At 41.5% G+C, this 20,900-nt stretch overlaps 1 long non-coding RNA gene across 1 annotated transcript; it reads right to left on the minus strand.

Annotated features, from left to right (window-relative positions):
• Positions 1 to 3,078: 3,078 nt before the first annotated feature.
• Positions 3,079 to 20,689, minus strand: LOC129019082 (uncharacterized). Its single transcript, XR_008495502.2, has 4 exons — positions 20,631 to 20,689; positions 16,641 to 16,870; positions 6,032 to 6,299; positions 3,079 to 3,726 (listed from the first exon to the last, which is right to left on the minus strand). It is a non-coding gene; the product is annotated as an uncharacterized LOC129019082 (long non-coding RNA).
• Positions 20,690 to 20,900: the final 211 nt, after the last annotated feature.

Consider the following 20,900-nt stretch of genomic DNA (forward strand, 5'->3'; position numbering starts at 1 on the left):
GCTGCCAAGCCAGTTTAGCCAGAAACTCTGTGATTCTTGATGTTTCCTCTTAGTAATTTTTTATCTCCCCACCCTGCTCCTTTGTTATAAATCCCCACTTATCTTTGTTGGAGTTGAACGGAGCCCAGTCTCTGTCCCCGACTGCAAGACCTCATTGCAATTGCTCCTATACCTATCACCATGACCCCTTTGGATAAAGTCTGCCTTACATTCTTTAGCAAGTGATCATTAAATAATTTTTTCTTTAACATAAATAAAATAGCAAAATTGTATTTTATTTAGGGACATGGTCTCACTGTGTTCAGGATCAGTATTACTGACTTGCCTTTTGCATCCAATATGGCTCAGCACGAGGCTGATCTTGATTGTCATTGCTGCCGAGGCACCACCCGATCCATCCTCCCCACACCTAAGTATTGCAGTGTGGAGGTTCCTCTCCTTTGTTGACTAAACTGAGGGAAGGGGGTCTCCTAAGACACCCATGATTAATTTTTGTGCACATAATCCATGTTTATGATATAATAATTAGAAAATACAAAGAAAAAATGTAAAAGAAACTCATATTTGATTGTGAGACAGGAATAATACAGGGTGGTCCCAGGAGAATACAAATTCCAGGCAGTAGTTTCATATGACTAGAGTCTATCGGCTGGTAAGACCCTGAAAACCAGGATATGGGCCAAGCTGGCTAAGACTGACTGGACCCAACATGGCACTGGATTTGATTTAGGTTTCCCCTAGGGCCTCTATATGCTCATTAACACACTAAATCACATATCCACCAGAGCTGTGGCAGTTCCGTGACCACCCATATTTGGTATAGAAATAGGTGACACCACAGTTCTGAGAAATCTCCACCTTTTTTCAGGAACTTTTTATGAATATTCCACCCCCTGATTAAAGAAACCCATAAAGGTAGAAACCCCAGGCTCCACTAAGTGACTCTCTCCAGTACATCTGTACTCCCCTTCCTTGAGTGTGTGCTTTTCCCTTTGCAATAAATCTCTGTACATTCACTATTTTCTGACTCATCCTTGAATTGTCTCTCACAATGATGTCATGGTCCCACCAGCATTTGGGGACCTGGAGTCGAGGTCCCACAGGAATTTGAGCACCTCCTCCAACCCACCAGTATCAATTCTACTATCAGAAATCACCATGTCTACTAAGTCAGAAGGAGTGCAGGAAATTTTATTTCTGAAGGAGCACGGGAAATTTCACTCCAAAATATGGCTCCCTGGTATAATGGATATTTTAAATTAAAGACCCTTAGAGATCAACAGGCCCTGGAAGAGACTTTCCCCCACCTACGTAAAGATAGGACGGACCTACCAAGGAGAACAATTGTTCCATTCCATTCCCATGTCATTATTCATTGCAGAAAAGAAGACAAAATGTAATCATACATGAACAGATCCTTTCACAAGATTATGTTTGTCTACAAGGATCATTCAACTTGCAAATAAAACTATTTACAAGCTAATCTCTGTTCCTCCATCCAACCATTTTCCATGTATTGCCCTTCAACAGAATTTCTCTTCTCCCCCTCCCATAATCTGTTTTGCCAGAATCCAAGCCCCCAGTCTTTCTGTAACCTCAAGATGGTATATAAGCTTCTGAACCCCATTGGGATATTAGGCAGTCACTCTGTGATTCCCCTCATGTGCAGGTAGGAATAAATTTGTAAACCCTTTCCTCGTATTAATCTGTCTTTTTGTGAATTGATTTTTCAGTGAACCTTCCTAGGGTGAAGGAAAAGCTCCTTCACCCATGCAGTTCTCATGTTAGAATACTCTTTCAGACTTTTCCCTATTTACGTAGAATATGTATATATGTATATATATACATAAACACACACAGGATTATACTATACATATGCCATATGTACAATACACAATTTTCTCCCTTATAAATGTGCAGTAAACACCTTTTCATGTTAATAAATGTATATTAATACCTACGTCCTCATTTTTAATTCTCCCTGATTCTTATAACCCTGCCTTTATGACCACCTTCTGCCGATGTGGTTGTTTTCTGTGACATGGATGTGTTAGTCCGTTCTCACATTTCTATAAAGAACTACATAAGACTGAGTAACTTATAAAGAAAAGAAGTTTAATTGGCTCGTGGTTCCACAGGCTCTATAGGAAGCATGGCTGGGGAGGCCTCAGAAAACTTACAATCATGGCAGAAGGTAAAGAAGAAGGAGGCACATCTTACATGGCCGGAGCAGGAGGAAGAGAGATAAGGGGGGAGGTGCTGCACACTTTTAATCAGCCATATCTCATGAGAACTCACTCACTATCACAAGAACAGCAAGGGAGAAATCTGCCCCTATGATCCAGTCACCTCCCACCAGGCCCCCCCTCCAACACTGGGGGTTACAATCTGACATGAGATTTGGGCAGGGACACAAATCCAAACTATATTAATGGTTTATCCTAACCTCAATTGTAGAAAAGATCAGTTGTTTCTGGGTGGAGTGGAAAGGGTCTTAGATGAGGTAGTAACATTTTTGCAAAGGCAGAGAGTGCCTTGACTTCAAAGGCCTAGGACATGTCTTGGTCACAGGTCATAAAGGGGGAAATAGGGAGGAAATGATTCTTTAGATTCGAGCCATCCCCCCTATCCTGCCTATCCTCACCCATTTTATAGGTCCTTGAATGAAGTCTCTATTTTCATTCTTGGACATATTGTAGATTCCACCTCTCAGCCAATTTGTGGTTAGGTGAAGCCATAGGACATGCTTTGGCCATGGAAATATGGTTGGATGTTGTGGCTGTCACTTCTGGGATAAGGCAGTGTAAGTTCCTGCACAATCCTCCAATCTCTTCCCGAATAGGGAAAAAAAGTTCTGTTGAAAGAACAATGTCACAAAAGTGGTGTAGTCTGGAGGACAGCTTCAGATTTTACATGTGTGAGAAATACACCTTTAACAGGTTAAATCACTAAGATTTGGAGAGTTGTTTTCATCACATTAGTCTATTCTGTCCTGAATGAATTCACTCCCCTTGATGGCATCACCTTGAATTATATCAGTTCTTGATCCTGACAAAGATAAGCAAAGCTGGACACTAGTTAAAGTGGTAAGGACAGATTTTAATCAGTGATAACTATTTCAATGGAGAAAATAGTCCAGTGTGAACCAAATTCAACTTTGATTTGTACAGAAGTGACTGGGCATTTTAAGGATAAAAGAAGGAATCAGGGAGAGGGGAAAGTAGGTGCTCAGTTAGGAAAGTGAAAAATTCCCAAAAGTGGTAAAGTGGAGTTGGTCCACGTGAAACCATGTGGGTTTTTCAACTGGTGCTTATCCAAGCTAGGCTCCCACCTTCCCGCAGAGACTAGGAGACAGGGGCCTTATCTTCAGGTGATGGCTGGAAAAAACAGCAGATTCATTTGGCAGTCTTGAGTTTTCTCAGGCCGGCACTTTAAGGCTAGTGAAGAACACCTTTGGGATGTGGGTTGAGCTGTTGGAAACTATGTTAGTGTTAAGTCTTTATAGACCACAGTTGAGATCTAGTTGAGAAGAGGGCTTAGAGGAGCCTGGGTAGAGTCTGGTGAAGGGTACAATCTTCATCAGACCCAACGGGAAATCATCTTGAAAGCTGATTTTTTGGAAATTTACTAGTCCAGGAGCTTAGAGAGGCTTCAAGTAGATCTGTAAGCTTTTACAGGTATAAGCTGGCCTGAAAACCTTCAGGAGAATATTTTACAATTCTGAAGCTAATGAGAAAGAAAAAGGAGGAGTCTAGAAATACTGGTTTCTTGGGCAAGTTCTGTAGGTGGTGAAGAAAGGAGCTTGCTGAAGAACAGACATCTGAACATGAGAACACAGTATTTTACATGTGCACCTGGAACACGTGAATAGGGAAGCTGGTGCGAGTGGTTGCCTTTGACCCTTAGGTCTCAGACACACTTATTGGAAACAGGGATGGGGTCACCAACAAATGTGTGCTCTTCTTTCTACCTCCCAACCATTAATCTTCCTTACCTCTAAAAGACCAATACTCTGATTTTAGGGGAAAAAAACTAAAAGTTCTGGATTTTGAAAAACCTTAAGCCTAAATTGCAGACTGTAACTGGGTCTAGACAAAAGATATTGAAGTATCATTAACTGAGGAAAAAAAACCTCAATCAATCAAGTTTTATTAAGCCAGCTTTAAGGCTTGTCTGGGCAAAACACATTCCACAGATGCATCTATGTCAATTTTTCTGAAGAAGTTTTAGGGAGGTGTAGTATTTATACATTTCCTTAAAGAAGGGGAAGGCATGTAGGAAGACGGGCAGGTAGGTTGCAAGGCAAATTGTTACATTCCTGTGAGACTTTAGTTCCTGACCAGTACCTCTACATTTTGCATAAGATAATGTGTGTGTTTGAAGAGAAAAAGAGAGTAAAGGAAGAGTCAATTATGCAGACTTCTCTGGTAGATGGAGGAATGACTGATCACCTTTTGTCTTTATTCTGCACTTGAGAAGATAAGCTTGTAATCGATATTATCAGTGTGGAACCCAACAGACTTTAGTTTTAGGGGCTAGACTTACATTTGCAGAGCTACAGTTACAACTGCTATGAATGAGTCATGGGACAGCCCTTCCTACATGCCTGATGCCTTTTAACGTTTCCCAGGAATCTGGCTAATGCATAATGCTCCTAAGAGCTGTGCATTTGGAAGAAGATGTTGCCTGACTCACCTTCCAGGCTTAAGCTTCCCTTTTGCATGAGGATTTTGGGGGTTCTGAGATTTTTTATTTTCCTTTATTGACATGAACAAGTGAAGGAAAATATTAGATTGTGCCAATCAACATGATAGATATTTGAGAGTAGACCCTTTTTTCATGGTCAGGCTGTAAGTTTCTTCAGGACAGGGATCTCTATGTCTTGTTCATCAATGTCTTTACCTAGAACTTGACAATGCCTGGCATGTTGTAGGTGCAGTTTAAAAAATTGAATGAATTTAAATAACTCTTGCTGGATACCTACTGCTGGAGGATACAAAATGTCAACCATTTCTCAAAGATTAATGACCCATAAACATTCATGCTGTTTCAGCAAGGAAACAACTTCCTACCTTGTGAGATCTTGGCCATTCCTACACAGAGAGCACTAGGGGCAAGGATGCTACAGAAACAGAAGGCCAAGTGTCATTTTCTCCCCCTCCCAGCTGCTGGAGTTTAACCTCTGTGAGTGGGTTGATAATCTGGGAACTTCTGCTCTGGACTTAGTAATGGATCCTCTGCTAGTGCACTTATTTTTTTTGTGTGTGTGTTTGTGAGCAGGAGAAGATTTAAGAGTTAAGGTGAGAGAGGCTATTGGTTGGGGTACAGGAGATGAAGGGAGGGAAGACTGAAGGAAAAAATCAGGGGAACAAGGAAGCAAAAGAGAAATCTTGTGCATTATAGGTGTAGGTATTAGCTTATTTGTATGTCAGTAGAAATGTGGTCAAATTGTATGTTCAACTATTCCTATAATTTTCATCTGGTCATTATTTCAATGACCCAATTTGGGTGGGGATGGGAGAATACTTAAAATAATAGTGACTACAAAATTCACTCTACATTGAAATTCTTATTGTTGTGACAGGAGCAATTGTTTGCAAAAAAATGGTTCCTCTCCAGCCCAAACTTAAAAGCATAAGTGTGTTCTGCTTGGTGAAATTTGTGCTTAATTAGTCACAAAAGTCAGGCTGAATCACCATTTTTTAAAAAAAGGCTCTTCTTTTGGAGCCCTGTGTGGTTGTTTGTGTTTAAGCCTGTGATGATTTTAAAATTGTTTAAACTTTAAGGCAAGGAACTAATTCTCAAGAGTTGAATTTCTGCTTGCACAAAAAGATAATTTTTACTTGGGTACTCTTATATTAATATTATTACTTTGCAAGACTGAAAATCTCATTATAGGCTGATCTGTGAGCTACTAGGCTGGGTATAGCTGCTGTGGATATTAATGTTCTGAATAGTGAGTAAGCACATGGGAATTATATGATATATAAAACAGTTCTTATGCTTACAATCTACTGTAGCAGCTACTTACCTCCAAGTGACTTTGGTTTATGAACACTATGTGATTGGTTTGTAAAACACCACAGGCAAGCCCATGTGGGACTCTATATCACTTCAGGGATTTCTGAGAGTCCCCAGATGGTGTCCATATCCTCACCAACAAGACAGGTGAATCACCCCAGGAGACTCCAGCTAGCAACCTGCTATGTGCACCAGGCATTGCTGCTTCTGTTGGGCATTGTAGCTGCCATTGGGTCTATTTCAGTAGCTCTTTAGTAGCATCCAGCCAAATTCTGAATCTAGATTGATAAGAATTAAAATGTAGGATCTGTTTTTGTAGATACCAGGTTTTAAAAGAACTACCCAGTGCTGAATTCTAGACCTTGGACTTCCTTATTTCTTCCTCATTTTGGGCAGCAACACATCTCTGTTCCATTGCAAAATATACTCTTAGAGCTTGGCCACAAGAGGAGCGAATGAGGCCTTACATTCTGTAAAGAAAACCCCCTGTTGATGCTCCTAATTCTGCCCTGCCCAGGTTAATTCTGTGAAGGCTTTTTTTCTTAGTCTTTTAGTTTTATGAAATCATACCATTTTAAAGCCCTTCTAGTCATTTTTCTTTTTATTGAATTAATCTCTTTATCAATAAAGTTTGTCCAGAGGAAAAACAGGACCAACATGACAGAAAGAGAGATTCGTTTTAAGCAATTTGCTAATGTGATTGTCCAAAGTCTGTAGGGCAGGCTAGAAAGTCAGGCAGGATTTATTTAATTTATTTTATTTATTTAGTTTTAGATGGATACTTACTATGTTGCCCAGGCTGATCTCGAGTTTCTGGCCTCAAGCGATCCAACCACCTTGGTCTCCCAAGTGCTGAGATTGCAGCCATGAGCCACCACCCCGGCCCTCAGGCAGAATTCCATGTTACAGTCTTGAGGCAGAATTTCTTCTTCTCCAGGAAACCTTGGTCTCTGCTCTTAAGGCCTTTAGCTGATTAGATGAGGCCCAACCACTTTATTAAGGATAAACTCCTTTACTTAAATTTGATTGATTATAGATGTTAATCATATCTACAAGATGCCTCCACAGCAACATCTAGACTGCTATTTGACCAAACAACTGAGCACCATGCCCTCGCCAAGCTGACACATGAAATTGGTCAACACAATGTCCTGCTACTATCTCTTTCCTCAGCAGGTTGCCTACCATAAAGTTCTCTCAAGTACAAGTTTATTTACTTCAGTCAGATATTGTCTTTATTGTTTTGCCAAGCAATACCCAGGCTGTCATAAAATTAGCAGTCTCAAGTGCACATTTTAATTAATTCCTTTCATATAAATTGTGGTCTTTCATGGAAAGAAGAAATGCTAGAACATATTTAGTGAAGAAGTAATTTTTTCTTCAGAAGTATAAATAAAAAGGATGGACTTGAAGTTGGAGGCAACCCATAGACATCTCAACTGGTTCATCTTATACAATGCTGACTAAAAAATTAAAGTTGGGCAAAGTTTCCTCTTGATGGGTGCCAAAACTGTTTAGCCCAGACCAGCTGGGAGACAAGGGCAGAGGTTTCAGTGGAAATTTTAAACAAATGGATCAAGATCCTGAAGGATTTCTTTGAAGAGTTGTAATAGATGATGGAACACAGCTTTACTAGTACAATCCTGAATGACAAAACACAATCAAAATAATGGCTACCAAGAGGTGAAAGTGGTCTTAGTCAAAACGAAAGTGGACCAGTCAAAAGCAAAAGTCATGGCAACATTATTTGGGGATGCTGAAGGCATTTTTCTTGTTCACTTTCTGGAGGACCAAAGAGTGATAACATCTTCTTATTACGAGAGTGTTTTGAGAAACTCAGCCAAAGCTTTAGCTGAAAAACCCCAGGAAAGTTTCACCAGACAGTCTTTCTCCACCACCACAATGTTCCTGCTCATTCCTCCCATCAAACAAGGGCACTTTTGTGAGAATTTCAATGAAAAAATCATTAGGCATCCACTTTACAGTCCTAATTTGGTTCCTTATGAATTCTTTTTGTTTTCTAATCTTAAAAAAAATTTAAAGGGCACCCATTTTTCTTGGGTTACTAATGTAAAAAAACAAAAGACTGCATTGACAAGGTTAAATTCCCAGGGCCCTCAGTTCTTTCATGGATGGACTACATGGTTGGTATCATTGCTTACAAAAACGTCTTGGCATTGATGAAACTTACATTGAAAAAGTTTATGTATCATATTTGTATCTTTTAATTTTATTTTTCTGTGAATTTTTTGAATTCCTTTTTTTTATCCCACACCTCCCTTCCTCAGTATATTCGTGAAAATAAGATTATGGATTTACTGGATATTAGGAAAGAAAGATTCACCAAGCAAGAGGTCATTAGTGGTGGCACCCAAAATGTGGACAGGTGCTATGACAGATGGGCCCAGGCAGCAGGGATGGATCCTCTAGGGTCCACAGTGAAGCACTGAGGGACTGCACCTCTTGCCAACATCTCATTTTCAAAATCATCTTCTCTCCTTGAATAAGCACACAGCTCTTTTAAGAAAATAAAATATAATGAACAAAGAGAGGTAAAATACTTTTACCTAAGCCATTCTTATACCTCCAGGTTTTCATTTAGACTATAACCCAAGAAGATGCAGATCTCAGTAAAATATTTTTAAATAAAATTAACTATACCCCTAGGATAGGATTTAAAATAAATTCTTCTTTGATAGCACACCAAAGTTCATTCAGTTTGGAACCTGGAATCTGGGAAGTCCACATTCATTCTACATTTTACTTTTTCTAGCCCCCTTAACTTTTTGTTCATTCTCTTGTCCTGTTTCCTATACATGCTTCTCGTTTCATTCTAGATACAAGTCCCTTTGAGGATAGGACTGAAATGTATTTGTTTTATTCAAAACAGTTTATAGGCTGTTGTTGTTTTTCTTTTTCTTTTTCTGAGACAGAGTCCCGCTCTGTTGCCCAGGCTGGAGTGCAATGGCACAACCTCGGCTCACTGAAACCTCCGCCTCCCGGGTTCAAGCAATTTTCCTACCTCTGCCCCCTGAGTAGCTGGGATTACAGGTGTATGTCACCATGCCTGGCTAATTTTTGCATTTTTAGTAGAGATGGGGTTTCACCATGTTGACCAGGCTGACCTCAGGTGATCCATCTGCCTTGGCCTCCCAAAGTGGTGGGATTACAGGCATGAGCCACCATGCCCAGTCTCTTGTTTTCTTAATAAATACTAAATACAAATTTTGAAATAGACCTTCAAGTAAAAGGAAAATATCTATAAATGATAAGTTGAACTTGTTAACTGTCTTTTCAATAACCATCCCTCTCATTTTCCTTTCTGACAACACTACAGTTATTTTAAGAGTAGGACAGTAATAGGCTCAGGAAAGATATGTTCATCTCTGGGGATACATTATGAGTGGTTTAAACCAGTATTGGTGATCTCTTTCTTCTTTACCAGTGACTGGTTTAAGAGTGGCATGTGGCCCAGTCCTAAGCCAATGAAACATGATGGAAACGCAGCTGGGATTTCTGGAAGGCTCTTTTTTTTTTTTTTTTTCAAAAAGTGATGAAAGCCAGATATGGTGGTATGTGTCTAGAATCCTAGCTACTCAGGAAGTTGAGGTGGGAGAATTGCTTGATCCCAGGAGTTTAAGACCTGCTTGTGAAATATAGCAAGACCCTTTCTCAAAAGAAAAAAAAGTCAAGCAGATGAGGAGAAATCCTTTTTCCTCCTTGCCTTTAGACCTCCTTCTGTGAGGCTGTGATGCTTGGAGCTACAGGATTTATTTTGTGACCACGAGAAGAAAGTAAAGAGAATTTCGGAGAAGCATACTCAGAACCCTGACATCACCAGCTGCTGAGCTAACCAATGGTGGAAACTCCCACTACTGAATTTCCTTGTATGTAAGATCAATGCCACCATTGTTTAGGTCACTTTCAGTCTGGATTCCAAAACTTGCATCCAAAAGAATTCAAACTGATATAGAAAAACATTCAAGTACATTTTGTGATATAAACATAAATATCTTGTAGAAAGATGTTCCTGTGGGGAGCATTCCAAATCCCCCATGGGGAGTTCCAAGAGAATTCTGCCTAGAAACATTGTATCATTACCACTTGTTTACTTGGTAATATTGCCTCACTATATTGTAACCTTCAGGAAAAAGCTTCCTATCTTGATATGATGCAAAGAACTCACAAGTTAGAATAAGCAAAAATCTGAATAGCACCAGATACTTTCAGAGGCTGGGCACAGTGGCTCTTGTTTTTCTGTAAACCCAGCACTTTGACAAGCTGAGGTGGGTGGATAACTTGAGCTCAGGAGTTCAAGACCAGCCTGGGCAACATGGTGAAACCCTGTCTCTACCAAAAATACAAAATTAGCCAGGCATGGTATCATGTGCCTGTGATCCCAACTACTTGGGAGGCTGAGGTGGGAGGACTGCTGGAGTTTGGGAGGTTGAGGCTGCAGTGAGCATGATCGCACCACTGCAAGCCAACCTGGGTGACAGAGGAAGACCTTGTCTCAATAAATAAATAAATAAATAAAAATAAAAAAAATAGAAACCAGATACTTTCAGAATCCCCTTGCGTCCAGAATTTATTCCTTCTGGTGGGTTCTTGGTCTCACTGACTTCAAGAATGAAGCCACAGACCTTCGCAGTGTTACAGTTCTTAAAGATGGTGTGTGTCTGGAGTTTGTTCTTTCAGATGTTCAGATGTGTCTGAAGTTTCTTCCTTCTGGTGGGTTCGTGGTCTCACTGACCTCAGGAGTGAAGACTCAGACCTCCGCAGTGAGTGTTACAGCTCTTAAAGGTGGCACGTCCAGAGTTGTTTGTTCCTCCCAGTGGGTTTGTGGTCTCGCTGACTTGAAGAATGAAGCCACAGACCCTCGCAGTGAGTGTTACAGCTCATAAAGGTAATGTGGACCCAAAGAGTGAGCAGCAGCAAGATTTATTGTGAAGAAGGAAAGAACAAAGTTTCCACAGCATGGAACGGGAACCAAGGGGGTTGCAGCTGCTGGCTGGAGTGGCCAGCTTTTATTCCTTATTTGGCCCCACTCACATCCTGCTGATTGGTCCATTTTACAGAGAGCTCATTGGTCCATTTTACAGACAGCTGATTAGTTCATTTTACAGAGTGCTGATTGGTCCATTTTACAGAGTGCTGATTGGTGCGTTTTTACAGAGTGCTGATTGGTGTGTTTACAATCTTTTAGCTAGACACAGAGTGCTGATTGGTGTGTTTTTACAGAGTGCTGATTGGTGCATTTACAATTCTTTAGCTAGACAGAAAAGTTCTCCAAGTTCCCACCCGACCCAGAAGCCCAGCTGGCTTCACCTCTCAATTCCCCCTCTAAATAGGACACCCCAACTGCTGTTGGGAATTGGGTGATGACAGTTATACCTACTTCCTGCTGCATAGGGGTGAAGAAGGGGCCCTGCAGTTGTAGTGTCCTCCAGAGGGGAACTCTTTAGGCCAGTGAAAGGGCCAGCTGGTCGGTCTAGGGGTCCTTGGTAGAAGTTGTTAGTTGAACTCATTTGGGGTTCCATTTGTAAGACCATCTGTAGCTTGATGGCCTTAATTCTAGAGGAAACAAATTTGTCAAGGAGGTTAAAAATACAGGGCCCAAAGGAGTAATAGCAAGGTGGCTGTCACAGGACCTAGAAAGGGGAGAAGCCATGTCGTCCAACTCCAGAGGTTGGTATAAGAGTTTGAAAGTGTTGTCTGATTTCAGAAGACTTTTCCTGTAAACACTGGGTGGCATCTTGTACTATCTCTGACTGGTTAGTGTAAAAACACACTCTTCCCCTAAGAAGGTGCAGAATCCTCCTTTCTCAGCAGTGAGGACGTCTAGGCCTCAGCGGTTTTGGAGAGTCAGTGATGCCAAAGAGTCTATTTGAGATTGTAGAGTAAGGATAGATTTTGTTATTTCTTGCAAACTGTCTGAGAAATCCTTTGAGAATGTGTGGTAGTAGGATAATACATGTTACACTGTTAACTTTTAGCAAACTTTACTTTTGTTGAAAACCTTGTGAGTTTGGGGTTTCAATTATTTGTTGCTATTAATAAGACCTCATTCAGTCCATATTAACTTAGAATTCATATAGATGGCTTCTTCCTGATTCTGTAAGTACTTTAAGGTTTGGCTGAGTGCAAACAGCTCGCACATTTGAGCAGACCAATTATTAGGCAATTTTCCTAACTCTGCTTCTACAAGAGTTTCCTTATCATTTACTGAATACTCACTGTGTTTTTTTCCCTTAATCGCCTTGGAGGAAACATCTATCATCCTGTCCTGAAGGGAGTTCCTCCTTGGTCTGGTCAGACCTTTGCATGGTAATTAATTAAGATTTAGATCCCCTGTTAGGAAACCTGCTGGGTTAAGGATTTTTGATAGGAAGGCTATGGGTTGTCAGTGGCCTCAGTGCTTTTGGGCTATGCCCTTGTTTACACTGACAACAAGGTGGTATTGGAGTGTTATGGGGTCATGGAGAAGACCTTCAATTATCAATTATAGGTTTTAATTACCCTGGCTTTTAAAGGAACAGGGTACACTGTTTTTTCTTTACTACTTCAATCTCTCTTTCTTTCTCTTTGACTTCTTCTTTGTCTCTCTCTTTCTGACTCCCTCTTTGTCTCTTCCTCTCTTTCTTTGACTTTATCTCTCTCTTTGACTCCTTCTTTCTCTCTTTCTGTCTCTTTCTCTTTCCTTTCTGCTGGTCTTTCCCTGCCTCTGCCAGCCACTTATGTTGCTGCTCTCCCCTCTCCTTCCCCTTTTGATGGTTTCGGCAGCATAAGACTGCCACCTCCTTGGGTTTTTGCACTGTGTGCAATAACTCCATGGTTTCCTTGTGATATTTAATGGGGATTCTCTCGGAGGTTAGGAACTCCCTTTCTTTCTATATTGCAGCATGGGCATATAGGATTAGATACATATACTTACTATATGTAGAAAAGTCTCCCAATTACAACTGAGGAGGTGGGAGAAATACCTGCTTATAGGCTGTCCCAGGATTCCTCGGATGGTAACGGACCTTGAGGACAGCTGTCCAGGACAGGAGATTAACCCTGAGAAAGCTGGGCAAGTGTCCAGGAGGAAGTCAATTTCCTGACCCTCAGTGGTCAAAAGTACACGGGGCTTGGTGAGGGTGATGACATGAGCTGGCACTTGCCCTGGGCACCCTCAGTACTGTTGTTGGATCATTTGGTTGGGGGCTTCTGGCCCAGAGAACCTTTGTCCTCAGGGGCAGTGTGCCTTCCAGTGATTGCTTTGGCATAGTGGACATGGACGAGGGGGTGGCTTGTTTCTTGTTGGACAACCTTTTTTAAAGTGTCCTTGTAAACCACACTGATAACAGGCCCTACCGGCTGATTAGCCTGCTCCATTTTCTGTCCTCTCTGAACCACCAAGGTTTGTTTGTCTGAGGGCTATGACTAAGGCTGTGGCCTTTCTCTGATCTTGCTTTTCCTTTTGGACCTGTTTGTCTTGGTCCCTATTATAGAACACTGAGGTTGCCAGGTTTTAATAATGCCTCCAGATTTTGTTCAGGGCGCAGAGCTCACTTTTGGAGCTTTCTCCTGATATCTGTGGCTGATTGGGTAATAAACTTATCTTTTAGAATTAATTGACCCTCACGTGAGTCGGGTGACAGGGAAGTATATTTTCTTAAGGTGTCCCATAGCTGCTCGAGGAAGGCAGAAGGATTTTCTTCCTTTCCCTGAGTTATGGTAGACATCATTGAATAATTCATGGGCTTTTTCCTAATTCTCCTTAGTCCTTCTAGAACAGAGGTCAACAGATGTTTGTGACTCCAGCCCCCATGATCTGAGTCGAGGTACCAGTGGGGATCCATACTGGGGACAGCTTGCTGACTGGTAGGGAATTTGTCCCTTTCTTTGGCAGTCATTCTATCACTTACTTAACTAAGATACCAGGTATCTCCAAACTCTCGGGCTGCAGCTAAAGCCACATTCTTTTCATTAAAAGCCGGGGTTTGATCTAACAGTAGCATGGCATCTCTCCAAGTGAGATTGAAGGTTTGCCCTAGACCCTGTAGGACATCTATGTACCTATCAGGATCATCTGAAAACTTCCCCAGGTCTGCCTTGATCTGCTTTAAATCAGAGAGGGAGAAAGGGACATGTACCCGGGTTGGGCCAAATTCCCCTCCCCCTACAGCTTGAAGGGGCCATAACTGATAGCCCGGGGGTTTTTGTGATCCTTTGAAGATTTCTTTGCTTGTTTCCTTCTGGGTGGGGGAGATTAGGGGAGGCTTATCATTAATAGGAAGGGGAGCTATGGGGAGTCTAGGATATGGAAGTAAGCAGAGAGGTCCTCCTGTGGGAAGTAAATTGCAAGCTTTGTATAGTTGTGGATTCTCCTTGAATGAAAAGAAAGCCTGGACATAAGGTACTTCACTCCATTTGCCTTCCCTCTTACAGAAAAGGTCAAGCTGCAGGATAGTATTGTAATTTATACTTCCCCCAGGTGGCCAATTTTCCCCATCAGAGAGAGAATATTGGGGCCAGGCCACAGTGCAGAAAAAAATGAGCCATCTCTTTGTCAGGGTTTGTGGGCCAAATTGGTCCCAATGGCTTAGGATGCATTTCAAGAGTGAGCCTGTTGGTGCCTGAGTGTTTCCCATCTGAAAGACAAAACTGCCCATGATTTTGGTTTGTTTCTCCCTCTGCCCAAAACCTGCAATGGTCCCTGGACCCTGCAGATTGGAATAGTTGTGCTCACTGATGCAGCAGCAGAAACACTTCTTGCCCAAGAACCTGCAATGGTCCCTGGACCCTGTTGATCGGAATAGTTGCGCTCACCGATGCAGCAGCAGAAACACTAGTTTTCCTCCTAGACCACAAGGAGGACCTAGGAAAGTCAGATTTAGTGGCCCTTACTGATGCATTCTCGAAAACCTGCACCCTTGCCTGTCCTCCTAGACCACAAAGAGGACCAAGAAAAATAGGATTTAGTGGCCCTTACCGGCACATTCTAAAAATCCTGTTAGAGCCTAAGCATTCCCCTGTTAGTATTGGGACTTTACCCCATCCTATAAAGACGTTATGCCCCAAAAATGAAGTGGATGGCCATACCCTGAGGGAGGGAAGGGATCTCTAGTGTTGAAAGAGTGATGCCTTTTGTCCTCACTTGAATAGGAAGTATATCATTTCTGAAGCTCCCCATATCCTAGCTTCAGGAATAGCTTTTGTTAGGTCTGCTAGTCTGAGGAGGGATCCTAAAAGGATAGTTGGTCTCCTCACCTGATGGGGCTTTGGGCAAAAATTATGTCTTTCTGATTGGTGAGCCTGGGTGCCTAAAGAAGGGAATAGAGTCCTGGAGTTTATACTAGAAATCATTCTTACAGGAGAAACTAGAAAAGCACCAGAGACAGGGAGTGGTTTTTAGAAGCAGAACTAGCCTCGGAGAAGAGAGGTGAGAGGGAGTTTGTCTGACAGGCATTAGGACCCAGGTGGCATGGGTCAGGATAGATAGGATAGATGGGCGAGTCTCACTTGGGCAATGTGACTTTGAGGGTTCTGCTCATGGCCGCAGGTCAACCAACTTGTTGTCAGGACCCCGGAGCTGAATGGCTTTCCTCTCTGTCGACCCTCAGCTCAGCCCGGAAGTATAGGAAAAGTGGAAGCTGGTTCCAGGCAAACCAATGTCCCCAACTCTGAAGAGTCAGGGGTTGTTAGAGAGCCCTTTCTGAGAAAGCCTGACACCCATGTCTTTAGTCCCATGGCTGCACTAGTCACTTTTAACTGGCCAACAGGTGCCTGGTATTTGGCCCCCGAATTCTAAGGAAAAATAAGACAGAATAGTAATGAAAGGGGTCCAGTGGTACTAACTGCTTGGCAATAGGTGATAGCCCCATCTGGGTAACCAAAATGTGTCCCATCTGGGTCGCCAAAATGTGTCCAGAATGTATTCCTTCTGGCGGGTTCTTGGTCTCACTGACATCAAGAATGAAGCTGCAGACTTTCGTGGTGAGTGCTACAGTTCTTAAAGATGGTGTGTCTGGAGTTTGTTCCTTCAGATGTTCAGATGTGTCCAGAGTTTCTTCCTTCTGGTGGGTTCATGGTCTCGCTGATTTCAGGAGTGAAGCCGCAAACCCTTGCAGTGAGTGTTACAGCTCTTAAAGGTGGCGTGTCCAGAGTTGTTTATTCCTCCCAGTGGGTTCATGGTCTGGCAGACTTCAGGAATGAAACCAGAGACCCTTACAGCTCATAAAGATAGTGCAGACCCAAAGAGTGAGCAGCAGCAAGATTTATTATGAAGAGCAAAAGAACAAAGCTTCCACGGTGTGGAAGGGGACCCAAGCGGGTTGCCACTGTTGGCTGGAGTGGCCAGCTTTTATTCCGTATTTGGCCCAGCCCACATCCTGCTGATTGGTTCATTTTACAGAGAGCCGATTGGTCCATTTTACAGAGTGCTGATTGGTGTGTTTACAATGTTTAGCTAGACACAGAGTGCTGATTGGTGCATTTTTACAGAGTGCTGATTGGTGCATTTACAATCCTTTAGCTAGACAGAAAAGTTCTCCAAGTCCCCAGAAGAACTTGGAGAACTTCTTCTCCAAGAACAATTTCCCCGACCCAGAAGCCCAGCTGGCTTCCCCTCTCACCTTAACATTTTCTCAGGTGCAAAGATAATTTCTGATGTCTTGCTGTTAATATATATTCTAGTTATTCCTTAATAGGTGGCTAGGAAGAGGATGTCTAGTAAAAACATCTCTTTACAAACAGTATCATTTTACTCTACAACAATATTCGTGTTTAATTTGGAAAACTTGTCCTCCAGATTTGGCTTCTTCATGTTTTGTTGTTTTTTGTTGTTGTTTGTTTTTTGAAGAACCTGGTGATTTGAAGAGTTACATGTCAAATGGGTTTGGGAAATAGAAAAATTGAATAGCTGAAACCAGGGTCTACACTTGTATCTCTTTAGTCTGCTTTTAGCTTTGACACTTTTCCCTACCACTTAAGTGAAGCAACTTCAACTGATTCGTTAAATGATTTCTTACCCCTTTTCTGTTCAATGTAATGAATCTTTTGCTCCATTAGGCTTTGGCTTTCCATTACGCACTTGCTGAAGCCCCCAGTTCTTTGATATTCTGAATTTCTGCATGTCTTAGGCACACTGTTCTCACCAATTGTCACACTGATTTCTACCTGCAGTTCTAATCCAACCCCAAGTCAGTTCCAGAATAGATGATATGCATATAAGGCATTTCAGGGCACATTTTCTGCACCAGATTATCTTTCTTTAAAGCAACCTTGAAAGTGTCTTCCTTTCTTTCCTTTCTTTTTTGAGACAAGATCTTGCTCCATCACCTAGGCTGGAGTGCAGTGACATAATCACAACTCACTGCAGCCTCAGCCTCATACACTCAAGCAATCCTCCTGTTCAGCTTCCCAAGTAGCTGAAACCACAGGTAGGTGCCACCATGTCTGGCTATTTTTTTTTAATTTATTGTAGAGATGGGGGTCTTGCTATGTTGCCCAGGCTGGTCTCAAATCCCTGGGCTCAAGTGGTCCTCCCACCTCAGCCTCCCAGAGTCCTGGGATTACAAGTGTGAGCCACCATGCCCAGGCCTTTCCTATTCTGTTGGTAGAAATTAATGAACTGAATGCCTTGGACCACTACAAATGATTTTCAAGCTTTCTTTCATAGCTAGAAAGAAGCAAATTGTGGATTACCAATCATGAGAACTCTAATGCTAGGTTTTCTAACTGTATGTTTATCAATAAATCATAGAATCTTGTGCCTCAGTTTCTTGATCTATGGTCATGGGGAGAAGTTTTTTCTATGGTTTCATTTTCTGCATCAATAGGCTTAATTTCTTGTCAGTGATGCTATTGACACTGACAAGAAATTAAGGTTATTATTTGCCCTGACCATGAGTAAAGACAGCTCAGATATTAGTCTATTGCCTCCAAAATTCCCGAGTTTTGAGGCCCAGCTTAAGTTTTGTGGTACGCCTATATTACTAATGTTTCCCCTTGTAATATTGTGCCATGTCAATGGCATAACCATCTCCCAAGCTCCTTCTCAGAACTTTCCCCAGAGTGGAGCTAGAATGCACATTGTGTTGCTCTGCCTTTACACATCTCTACTTCATTTATATTAGCCCTTCCTCCTTATAATGCTATCTTCATACAATAGGGCTTATTCTATAGTGATGAGAGTAGTGTGTCCTTGTAAACACCTCATCTCCATTGTTCAGAGTTCGATTATAATCTTGACTTGCCTCAATTTTATTATCTCACGAATGCAGACTCTCCTAGGTTCTGCCCTCTCCCTCTCCTCATTGTGTTTCTTCATGAGTTCTCCTTGATCTATGTAATTTTTAAAAATAAATTGACCAACTAATTCATTATATTTCTACTAACTTCCCTTTCCTATTTTCAGTGTAATACACTCTGTTTCCAATAAAAATTACCCCTCTACAGGAGCAATGATATTTTCTCTGTATGTCTAAGGGTATTAATAGAGATGAAAAGGATTAATATATGTAATAGCACTGTGTCCATAGCTTTATACTTTTTAATAGATAAAAACATTATTATATACAATATTAGTGTAATATTTGTTGTAACCTAATCATTTTTTTGGTCCTGTATTTGTACTGGAGCCTGGACTTTTGGAGTCAGAATGTTACAGGAAAGCGGTCCTGATCCAGACCCTAAGAGAGGGTTCTTGGATCTCGTGCAAGAAAGAATTTAGGGTTAGTCCCCAGTGCAAAGTGAAAGCAAGTTTATTAATAAAGTAAAGAAATAAAAGAATGGCTACTCCATAGACAGAGCAGCCGTGAGGACTGCTGGTTGCCCATTCTTATGGTTATTTCTTGATGATGCTTTGCTGTTACAGTTATTTCTTGTTAAACAAGGAGTGGATTATTTTTAGACCATATAGGGTAACTTCCTGACATTGCCATAGCATTTATTAACTGTTATGGTGCTGGTGAGAGTGTAGCAGTGAGGACCACCAGAGGTCACTCTTGCCATTTTGGTTTTTGTGGGTTTTGGCTGGCTCCTTTACTGCAAACTGTTTTATTAGTAAGGTCTTTATGACCTGTATTTTTTTTTATTATACTTTAAGTTCTAGGGTACATGTGCACAACGTGCAGGTATGTTACATATGTATACATGTGCCATGTTGGTGATGACCTCTATTTTGTGTTGACTTCTTATCTCATCCTGTGACTTCAAATGCCTTAACCATCTGGGAATGCAGCCCAGTAGGTTTCAGCCTTATTTTACCCAGTTCCTATTTAAAATGGAGTTGCTCTGATTCACGTGGCTCTGACAAGAAGAGCCCTGGATTTCACTTCTTGCCATGCCATTTTCCAGCTGTGTAACTTTGGACAAGTTGCTTAATCATTTAGCGGCTTTCTCAAAAATGAGAATATTTTGATTTTGCTGGGATTAAAAATGATAAACAAAAAATGGAATGCAAAGTGTTTGGTGTAATCCCTATCTCATTTCATGACCTGTTGTTAAGTCTCACAAGTGTTTTGTGAGTTGTCTTTTTTAAGCCAATATTTTACTTTTCTTTTGTGTTGGTAGATGTTTAAATAGATTTGGGAGCAATTATCCACACAGCTGACACTCCTCCATTTCCTCACTGTAAAATCTTTCTATACCATATACTTAAAGTATTGCACCTGCTCTCCTTCTCTATAGCTGGTCTCCCTTTTAATTCATTTCTCACACTTATGAAAGCATTCTTTATTTTGCAACTTCCCTACTCAAAAACTTCAGTGCCGTGTCATGGCTTATGGAATGAAGTCGAAATTCCTTCACCTATTTCTCTGAGAAGCTGGACAACCTAGCTACATTATACATCACCTACCTTCTTTCTCACCACGTTTCTGCATGAATCCTCTGCTACCACCACACTACTCTACTCCCTCTCCTCTTCCCCAAATCTAAATCTGTTTATCAAATCCTGACCCCACTGGGAAGTGTTTCTTGAAGACCCTAACCCATAATTATCTTCCTTTCTCTGAACACAAGTGGTTATTGCTGCATGTTGCTGAATTGGCTGGTGAACTTTTTGATTTTCCTGCACTTGCCTCACTTACTAGGCATTGAATCACTTCCACGTCTGTTTCTCCATGTCTCTATCATCTTCCCACCTATGATCCCCTTTTCATTCCTCAGCCTGGACCTACACTTTATCATCTAAACAACACTCTCAACAATATTCCAGATTTCTTGCATACTTTTCTTTCCATCTTCCTAGCAAAATGTAAACTCTGAATCTACTTTCTTTTTTACACCCAGCCCCAGACAGCTGAGCACTGTTGGAGAGAAATCTGCAACCATGGAGACTGGTTCAGCTACATATGTATGTCTTCAAATGCGGCAGGAAACTTAGCACCATCTGATAAACCTTTTGTTACTTTTGGTCATCTTCCTCTCCCCCATACATCAGATCCATTTCCAAATTTGCATCTTTCTCATGTATCCTTCTCTGCTTCAAGCCCTGACTCTAGAAAGATGAGCTTGCTTCTGACTTCATAGAAAACACAGAGTCCATCAAGCATGACCTTCTTTTATTCTCTCTACCCACTCCAATACAAATACACAAATATCCTCTCATCAATCTTTACCTGCTTTCCTCCAGCCTCTGATGATCAGGTATCTCCATTCTGGCTAAAGCCAACTGCTTCACCAGGATTCTAGAACTGATTCTGACCTATTCATTCCAGAATGTTGCTTTATCAATTATTCCTGCTGTGTCCTTTTTCTACTCCTCTCCTGATTTCTTCCTCATAGCCTATAAGAATGGTCAAGATTTTTCCCTATCTAAAACACTTCAATTTTCCCGATCCTGCATCCTCCTCTCCCTTTGCAATTAACATTTCAAAATTCCTTGTTTC

This window comes from Pongo pygmaeus, chromosome 17 (genome assembly GCF_028885625.2).
Source record: "Pongo pygmaeus isolate AG05252 chromosome 17, NHGRI_mPonPyg2-v2.0_pri, whole genome shotgun sequence".
Classification (NCBI taxonomy): Eukaryota; Metazoa; Chordata; class Mammalia; order Primates; family Hominidae; genus Pongo; species Pongo pygmaeus.